Source organism: Triticum urartu, chromosome 6, assembly GCF_003073215.2.
Source record: "Triticum urartu cultivar G1812 chromosome 6, Tu2.1, whole genome shotgun sequence".
Classification (NCBI taxonomy): domain Eukaryota; kingdom Viridiplantae; phylum Streptophyta; class Magnoliopsida; order Poales; family Poaceae; genus Triticum; species Triticum urartu.
The window spans coordinates 129,014,986-129,024,662 of record NC_053027.1 but is presented as its reverse complement, the minus strand read 5'-3'; positions in this window follow the sequence as shown (position 1 = coordinate 129,024,662).

Below are 9,677 nucleotides of genomic sequence, written 5' to 3'. Positions count from 1 at the left end.
AGTCATGCTAGTTGAGTAGTTTTGAATTTGAGAAATACTTGTTCTAAAGTTTGTGATTCCTGTAGCATGCACGTATGGTGAACCATTATGTGATGAAGTTGGTAGCATGATTTATTTAGTGATTGTCTTCCTTATGAGTGGCGGTCAGGGACGATCGATGGTCCTTTCCTACCAATCTATCCCCCTAGGAGCATTCCCGTAGTACTTTGTTTCGATAACTAATAGATTTTTGCAATAAGTATGTGAGTTCTTTATGACTAGTGTTGAGTCCATGGATTATACACACTCTCACCCTTCCACCATTGCTAGCCTCTCTAGTACCGCACAACTTTCACCGGTACCATACATGTGACACCCCAAGACCGATGCTCGAGAAGACTTCCATAGGTTCCGGGTTTCTCCGTGTGTTTCATTTTTTCTTGCCCCTTTTATTTTTTGCATTGCATCATGTCATCATGCCATCATATCATTAATTTTTTGCAACTCAACTAAGTAAACCGTATGGATCTTCAATCCGTTTAAATTGAGGGAACTCACATGGTGGTTTCTCTTTAAAACATACCCTCCCGATATTTAGGGACATATTATAAAATATCCCTTTATTTTGGAATTACCTTTAACACACTAGCAAATAATCACATGTCTTTTCTGCGTCAAGTTTGGCCCCAAACTTTGCCCATAATTTCTTTCATCATTTTCCGAAGCTCTACCAAAATTCTCAACATTTTTGGATACTCCTAGAACCTAGCCCTAGTTCAAACCCATTTGAATTAAATTCAAATGAGTTTGAATTTTCATCTTCCAATCCTGGCCTTTTCTATTTTCTCGGAACAAGCGTATTTTTGTGAGTTCGGGAAAATTATCCCCTTGTCCAAAATCTTTTCCTAAACCTCTCTTTCTTTTCCTCTCTTTTTTGTCTTTAATGCTAAAGAAATATGAGGGGGTGAGAGAGGTCCAGTTGGCCACTTGGGCCTCAGTGCCAGGCCGGCCTGCTTCCCCCACTTCTCCCTAAGGCCCAGGCCGGCCAACCAGTACTCCACCGCGCTGGCCCATTTGGCCCAAGGCCATCCCGCAGCCCAGCCGCACTAACCCTAGCCGAAGGACACGCCCCGTGCTCGATCCCACTCCTCCTCGTTTCCTCGCGCCACCAGGGAACCGCTAGCCCGATCCATCTCTCCCACGATCCCATCTCCTTCCCTCCAGCGCCGCGCTGCCCGATCCCATCCTCCTCTCTCACTCCCTGCTCAACCTCCAGCGCCACCAGGAAGCCCGATCCCCATCTCTCCCTCCTCGCGCTCTCTTCCTCGCGCCGCACCACCAGACCCGACGCCCGGCCTCTTCCTCGCCCTGCCATGCCCTGCCGTCGTTGGCACCAGCTCCTCCCAGCACAGCCCCGCCTGCTCCCATGTCTCTTTCCTCCATGCCTCTGCCGCGCCGGCCTGTGACCGCAGCCGTCGTCCTTGTCCGCGCCCAGAGGAGCACGCCGCCGAGCTCCGTCGCGCCCCCCGCGCCCTCAAGTGCCCCTGCGCGCCAAGTCCGTCCACCGGAGCAGCACCTTGCTGCCGCCGTTTTCTCGTGTGCCGCGTCCAGGACCCCGGCAGGCTGCGCCACTCGTCGGAGCCTCGAGTCGCTCCCTATTCGTTTTTCCGCAGGCACTCGAGCCCGAGACAGGGGACGAGCAACTCGTTCCATCCCTGGTCGCTTGCCACCGCCCGGAGCCATGCCTTCGACGGGATGCATGTCATCCGGCCTGTCCCGCCTCCTGCAACCGTCCTCGACCTCGCCTCGTGCACGACGTCGACCAGCTCCCCTGCTCCAGGTGTGGACACCTCCTGCTCGAGACCCCACCTTCGGCCTCACCACGGTTCCCTTGCACCAGCTATGTCCGTCAAGGAAGTTACCCCGTTGCCTTCTCTTGTCGAGACCGAGACCCCGTGAGCGTCAAGTTCTTCCACGAAGCCCGAACAACTACAAGCCGGGACGCCAAGTCGAATGACCACTGAACAGGGAACATCGCCAAGTACCACGACGTGTTTTTTTTGCCAAGTACCGCGACACTCAGATCCCTCGGATCGGTCAAGTTCATCTACGAAAACGTGTATGCCTGTCGTTGAAACTGCAAAGTACCTCTATGCACGGATAATGAAGTACATGGATACGCCGAGCTTCTCTCCGAATGTGTGTACAACTACCGTAGCGTCGAAGACCTTGGATGATCGAAAGAGTACCGAACGAAACACCAAGTACCACTATCGCCGAGTATGACTACTTCCACGATGATACGAGAACAACTACCGTCGACCCTCGAAGCCTCCATGGACGTCAAGTCCCTCGCTGTGATCCCGAACATCTACAGAAAATTGTGCAACTAAGAGCGTGAACGACTACCGCCGCCAAGATCACGAGTACCTCTACCGTCGTCATGTACCCCTACTTCCACTACCGAACGTCCCGAGAACGTCTACTTCCCCTACACCGCATCGAACTTGAACCCCTTCGATAACGCACGCCTCGAAGGTATAACCATCGAGACGACGTCCGTGAATGAATGCTTGCGATGTTTGAGATGCTCGTGTTTGCGCCGTGTCCAAATTGTCACTCGTTTCCTTGTCGCCAACTCGTGGGACACCCGGAATCCAAGAGCGCCCCACCATCTTTTGCACGCATCTACACACTTCTCCTTTGCATCGGTATCTCAATTGAGCTACCGGAACCGTTATGGTTGCTGTGGCACCCCTTTTTCTTTCCACCACGGTGACAAATGCTTCATAAATGCTCTTATCAACCTTTTCATAAAATTGCATAACTTGCACATGTCATCCGCATCATGATAACAACAACTAAAATGTTTAAAATTGTTGTTGCATTATATTGCTAAATGCATATGGAGATTTACCGGATTCGTTATTTGTTATATCCGGCCTCATTTAAATTGTTTAGATGGTGTAGTTTTGTTATGCCTCACCTCTTGCCATGTTTAACAACATTTAATATTATTGAGTACTTAACCGGGAGAGAACTAAATAATTGATGTGGTGTTCCGTCAATATGCAACTCGTTGCATATTGAGCTCCACTTAATTTGTAGGATTGTTTGTGCACTTTGCCATGCCATGCTTCATTAAACTGGACATGCATCATAATTGATTGTGCATCATGCCATGTTCATATGTTGGTTATTTACTATGTTGTTTCCTTTCTTTCCAGTGTTGCTTCTTTGGGTTAGTTCCGATAACGTCGCGTTTGTGAGGATCCGTTCGACAACGTTCGTTTGTCTTCTTCATGGACTCGTTCTTCTTCCTTGCAGGATTTCAGGCAAGATGACCATACCCTCAAAATCACTTCTATCTTTGCTTGCTAGATGCTCGCTCTTTTGCTATGCCTATGCCGTGATACCTACCACTTGCTTATCATGCCTCCCATATTGTTAAGCCAAGCCTCTAACCCACCTTGTCCTAGCAAACCGTTGTTTGGCTATGTTACCGCTTTGCTCAGCCCCTCTTATAGCGTTGTTAGCTGCAGGTGAAGATTAGAGTTTGTTCCATGTTGGAACATGGATACTTGTTGGGATATCACAATATCTCTTATTTAATTAATGCATCTATATACTTGGTAAAGGGTGGAAGGCTCGGCCTTATGCCTAGTGTTTTGCTCCACTCTTGCCGCCCTAGTTTCCGTCATATCGGTGTTATATTCTCGGATTTTGCGTTCCTTACACGGTTGGGTTATAATGGGAACCCCTTGACAGTTCGCCTTGAATAAAACTCCTCCAGCAATGCCCAACATTGGTTTTACCATTCGCCACCTAGCCTTTTCTTTCCCTTGGGTTCTGTAGACTCAAGGGTCATCTTTATTTAAACCCCCCCGGGCCAGTGCTCCTCTGAGTGTTGGTCCAAACTAGAGCCCCTTGCAGCTCCACCTCAGGGAAACTCGAGGGCTCATTTTAGTTGTACGGATTGCTTATCCGGTGTGCCCTGAGAACGAGATATGTGCAGCTCCTATCGGGATTTGTCGGCACATTCGGGTGGTGTTGCTGGACATGTTTTACCATTGTCGAGGATGTCTTGTAACCGGGATGCCGAGTCTGATCGGATTGTCTTGGGAGAAGGAATATCCTTCGTTGACCGTGAGAGCTTGTGATGGGCTAAGTTGGACACCCCTGCAGGGTTTTGAACTTTTGAAAGCCGTGCCCGCGATTATGGGCAGATGGGAATTTGTTAATGTCCGGTTGTAGAAAACTTGACACTTAACTTAATTAAAATGCATCAACCGCGTGTGTAGCCGTGATGGTCTCTTTCCAACGGTGTCCGGGAAGTGAACACGATGTTGGAGTTATGCTTGAACGTAAGTAGTTTCAGGATCACTTCTTGATCACTTCTAGTTCACGGCCGTGCTTTGCCTTCTCTCCCCGCTCTCATTTGCGTATGTTAGCCACCATATATGCTAGTGCTTGCTGCAGCTCCACCTCATACCTTTTACCTACCCATTAGCTTAAATAGTCTTGATCTCGCGGGTGTGAGATTGCTGAGTCCCCGTGACTCACAGATACTTCCAAAACCAGTTTGCAGGTGCTGATGATATCGTGCAGGTGACGCAAGCGAGCTCAAGGAGGAGCTCGATGAAGATCTTGTTCTTTGTGTTGTTCCGTTTCCAGTTGATCAGTAGCGGAGCCCAGTTGGGACGATCGGGGATCTGTGTAGCATTTGGGGTAGTCTTCTTTTATTTTGGTTCCGTAGTCGGACCTTGATTGTATCTGGATGATGTAATGCTTTATTCATGTATTGTGTGAAGTGGCGATTGTAAGCCAACTATGTACCTCTTATTCCCCTATTTCATTACATGGATTGTTGTGAAGGTTACCTCACTTGCGACATTGCTTTCAATGCAGTTATGCCTCTAAGTCGTGCTTCGACACGTGGGAGATATAGCCGCATCGAGGGCGTTACAAGTTGGTAATCAGAGCCTTCCCCGACTTAGGAGCCCCTGCTTGATCGAGTCGCTGGCGTTGTTGAGTCTAGAAAAATGTTTTGAGTCATTTAGGATTATATATATTGGAGAGTAGGATTCTTTTTACTCCTCAGTCCCTTCGTCGCTCTGGTGAGGCATCCTGACGTAGAGTTTTGACTCTTCTCTTCTCAAATTTCACTAAAAAAAATTTAGGATCACGCGGGTATCTTGGAATCGTTCCGATGGTTTTGTGACAAGAACATTGTTCATGGTGCCTCCTGACATTTAGGGGTTGTGGCAGTGTCCCGGGGAGTTGAGCTCCGAGGTGTTGTCGTCACAATTTTATCGTTGCAATTCTAGAATATCTGAGTTTCGCCGACATCGAAAATCTCTTTTATGCAGTTGTTGGTGAGATAACCGCGACGCCACCCAGTACTAGGGCGGGAGTTCGGGAGTATTGCCATAACTCGTATAACGGATGCTTTTCAAAGGTTGAGGTATAAATGATTTCCGAAGGTTTCTTAGTTATGTGTTGAAGGATGGATACAGCTGGATGTAGGATTTGCTAGTTTTGGGTGAGATATTATGCTTCCCCTGTATCCCCAACACATGATTGCATAACCGGAAAATTTCAGGAGTTTATAAGTGGGAATTCTAGTAGCTCTTAGGATATCTTTCCGACAGATGCATGATATGAAATTGGGGTTCGACGTCTAGTGGTCTGCCTATCCACGGTTGGTTTTACAGTGGTCTCGTTGTGTCTTAAAGAGTCCTTGGCTATGCTGACTCAGGTTCGCTTCGTATGTCATGTGCACTGCCTTGTACATGATGGTGCTATACGATCGAGCACGTGTAGGCCCCACCACAAAAACTTCGGACGAAATCTCTATCATATGTATGTTTCCGGCTTATTCTGCAAGCCAATCCTTTGTTTTGTTTTCAGTTGTGGTATTCGAGTTGCTTCAATGTCAAGTGTGGATTCCATACCTTTCCTAAGCGGTGTTCTCATACTCCGATGTGAATACCAATCCTTCTCGATCTTCGAGTTTGTCATGCCAATCCTTTTCAACCGGCATGTTTCTCTTCAAGTGGATCCGATCACTTCAACATTCGCAAGATCAATTATCAGTTCTTCTCAACGGTGTTTGTTTCATTCGTCCCAAGCTGCCTTTGTTTTCCCCCCCCCCCACCCTTTTTCTTCAAGGACTCATATATCTTAATCAAGTGTCCATTTTATTCATGTGAATTTTCTCCATTCCTTTCTTTCAAAGTTCTTACCCGGTGTTTCTCATGAAGATACTAACGGAGCCTCAAGTTCATCATTCTTCATTATTTTTCTTCTCCGGTGGATTCAATTCAAGCTTTTGGTGTTGATCATATCATTTTTCCTCGTTTCAATGCTTTCTCATGCCAGTGCACCTCTTAATCATCCATTTCTCGCTATTCATTTGTTCCAGAGTGCTGAAGATATCTCAAAAGGCTCGTCTTGTCATTCAAGATCCGTTCAACCTATTTCGAGGTTGTTATCTCATTCAAGCCATTTAATTCAACCGGTGTAATCTCTCTTCAAGATCCTTCAACGGTGTATCTTTTGAGTGGGCCCTAACCCACAGGTCTTTTTCCAGGATCATACCTGACTCTTCTAATTTTCCCGGAGCTATTCTCAAATCTTCTAAAGTTTGACGTAAGAATGAATCATCATCAGCCATATGTATTTCTCCAATATCGCTTTCAAATTATTTTCATCGTTGGCTCAACCTTTCTATTCGTCATCCCAGAGTATCTCAACAATTCTTGGTGGTGTTTCTCATTGGTATTCTCAACATTTGAAGACCGAAGAAGATTTGTTTTCTCTCAATCTTGCTCCATTCTCTTCAAGATTCTTGGCTCTAGCTTCATGCCATCCTCTCATAATTGTTTCGGTTGTGAGAATTTCTTTTCACCCATCCGGAGTATTTCAAGAGTATTTCAGTTTGTTTTCTACGAAGCCCATCATTTCAGAAGATTTATCCATTCTAGCTTTCAGCTCTTGCTCTCCAAATCTTACCGGTGCATCACTCAAGTATTCTCTTGTCAGTTCGCGATCTATTCGTCCTCATGTATCAAATCCCCTCAAGTATCGTCATTCGTTTTCCAATTCTTTCCGGTGATTTGTGTCTTTGCCACTTTCATTTTTAATTCTTACGGTGGTTCGTTCAAGATTTTCTCTTACCTTGTTATCATATCAATTCATTCGTTGTTTCAATCCTACCGGTGGATTCGTCAAAGACCTTACTCAAGTTTGCGCTATATCTATCTTAATCCTTTCTACGAGGATAAGTAGTATGCCAAATCCGTTGCTTGTCATCAATTTAACTGATGAAGGATAAGCATAATGTAATTCTTATTCTTGTTTTCTTTCAAGCGATTAATTCTTTATTCCCGAGGTTAATCAAATTCTCGGTTTCAATTGCTTTATATTTTCTTCCAGAGTTCCAAGTTTCCACTTTGTCTCATCGCAAAGCTTCATCTAAATCATCGCAAGGATTCACCTTGTGTTTTAACTTCTCTTTCCTTTTTGTTTGATCATCTTTTTGTTACCGGAGTTCTTCATGAAGGTTCTACATGATGGTTCACCAATGATTTAATTCCTTCTCGAAGTGCTCATCAAGATTCTTTTCAGAGGAGTTCAAGCATTATTCATCTTGCATCCCAAACTCCAATTCGTTCTATCTTATCTTTTGAGGTGGTGTTATGTCATTTTTGATAATTTTCCTTCGTGTTTCATGATTCACAAGTTATCAAGAATGAGATATTTTAAATCCATCAATCTCGTCATTGGAGTTATCTTGGCCTATATTTCACCTAAAGCTTTCCCTAAGGATTGTTGCTATATATGGTGCTTATAAATGATCCAAGTTCTTCTTTTATCCTCCCGATGAAATAAGTTTCTCGTCTCCTTGTTCATATCAATCCAATTCATTTTCCCGTGAGTGGCAGGTTGTCACCTCATAATTTGAGATGTATTCCATAAGACCATATCAAGCTTATTCTTTTCATTGTTGGTTTTTTGCAACAACTCCTTTCTAGCATTTGTTGTAAGCGTGCTCTCTCAAGATCTTGGTTCCCTTCGTTCATTCCATTACATTCTTACTTTTGTTCTGGAGGCATTGTGATGTTGCTCTCTTCAACCCATCTTCTTGTTTTATCAGGATCGTGTTCTTTTCATGCTTATTCACTTAACCGGAGTGTTGTGTCCATTATTCCTCTTCTAACCGGAGTCGCATCCAAGTGCTTTCATTTTGCCAAGTTCATATTCTATGCCTCCCATTTCCAACCGGAGTGTTATCGTAATTGATCCTTATCGTCCCTTGTACATCTCGTTTCAACCGGAGTACTTGCATGTACTTCTTGTTCATTGCAACCTTTTTCTTATGTCTTTAACCTACAAGGTTCTATTAATGTTCCTTGTTCCTCTTGTCTAACGGAGTGTTTTCAACTTTGTGCATCTTCGTTGTTTTCTTCCGTTCAATTTGCAAACCTCTCGAGGTTCTTTGGTTTCACTCGTTTGTCAAAGAAGCAACTTAGTTTTACCTCTTCTCTTCATCTTCCTTTTCCCTCCGGTGCCATCCTAGATCTCGGGAGGAGATCCTCTCATAGTGGTGGAGTGTTGTGACGCCCCAAGACCGATGCTCGAGAAGACTTCCATAGGTTCCGTATTTCTCTGTGTGTTTCATTTTTGCTTGCTCCTTTTATTTTTTGCATTGCATCATGTCATCATGCCATCATATCATTAATTTTTTTTGCAACTCAACTAAGTAAACCGTTTGGATCTTCGATCCGTTTAAATTGAGGGAACTCACATGGTGGTTTCTCTTTAAAACATACCCTCCCGATATTTAGGGAGATATTATAAAATATTCCTTTATTTTGGAATTACCTTTAACACACTAGCAAATAATCACATGTCTTTTCTGCGTCAAGTTTGGCCCCAAACTTTGCCCATAATTTCTTTCATCATTTTCCGGAGCTCTACCAAAATTCTCAACATTTTTGGATACTCCTAGAACCTTGCCCTAGTTCAAACCCATTTGAATTAAATTCAAATGAGTTTGAATTTTCATCTTCCAATCTTGGCCTTTTCTATTTTCTCGGAACAAGCGTATTTTTGTGAGTTCAGGAAAATTATCCCCTTGTCCAAAATCTTTTCCTAAACCTCTCTTTCTTTTCCTCTCTTTTTTGTCTTTAATGCTAAAGAAATATGAGGGGGTGAGAGAGGTCCAGTTGGCCACTTGGGCCTCAGTGCCAGGCCGGCCTGCTTCCCCCACTTCTCCCTAAGGCCCAGGTCGGCCAACCAGTACTCCACCGCGCTGGCCCATTTGGCCCAAGGCCATCCCGCAGCCCAGCCGCACTAACCCTAGCTGCAGGACACGCCCCGTGCTCGATCCCACTCCTCCTCATTTCCTCGCGCCGCCAGGGAACCGCTAGCCCGATCCATCTCTCCCATGATCCCATCTCCTTCCCTCCAGCGCCGCGCTGCCCGATCCCATCCTCCTCTCTCGCTCCCTGCTCGACCTCCAGCGCCACCAGGAAGCCCGATCCCCATCTCTCCCTCCTCGTGCTCTCTTCCTCGCGCCGCACCACCAGACCCGACGCCCGGCCTCTTCCTCACCCTGCCATGCCCTGCCGCCATTGGCACCAGCTCCTCCCAGCACAGCCCCGCCTGCTCCCATGTCTCTTTCCTCCATGCCT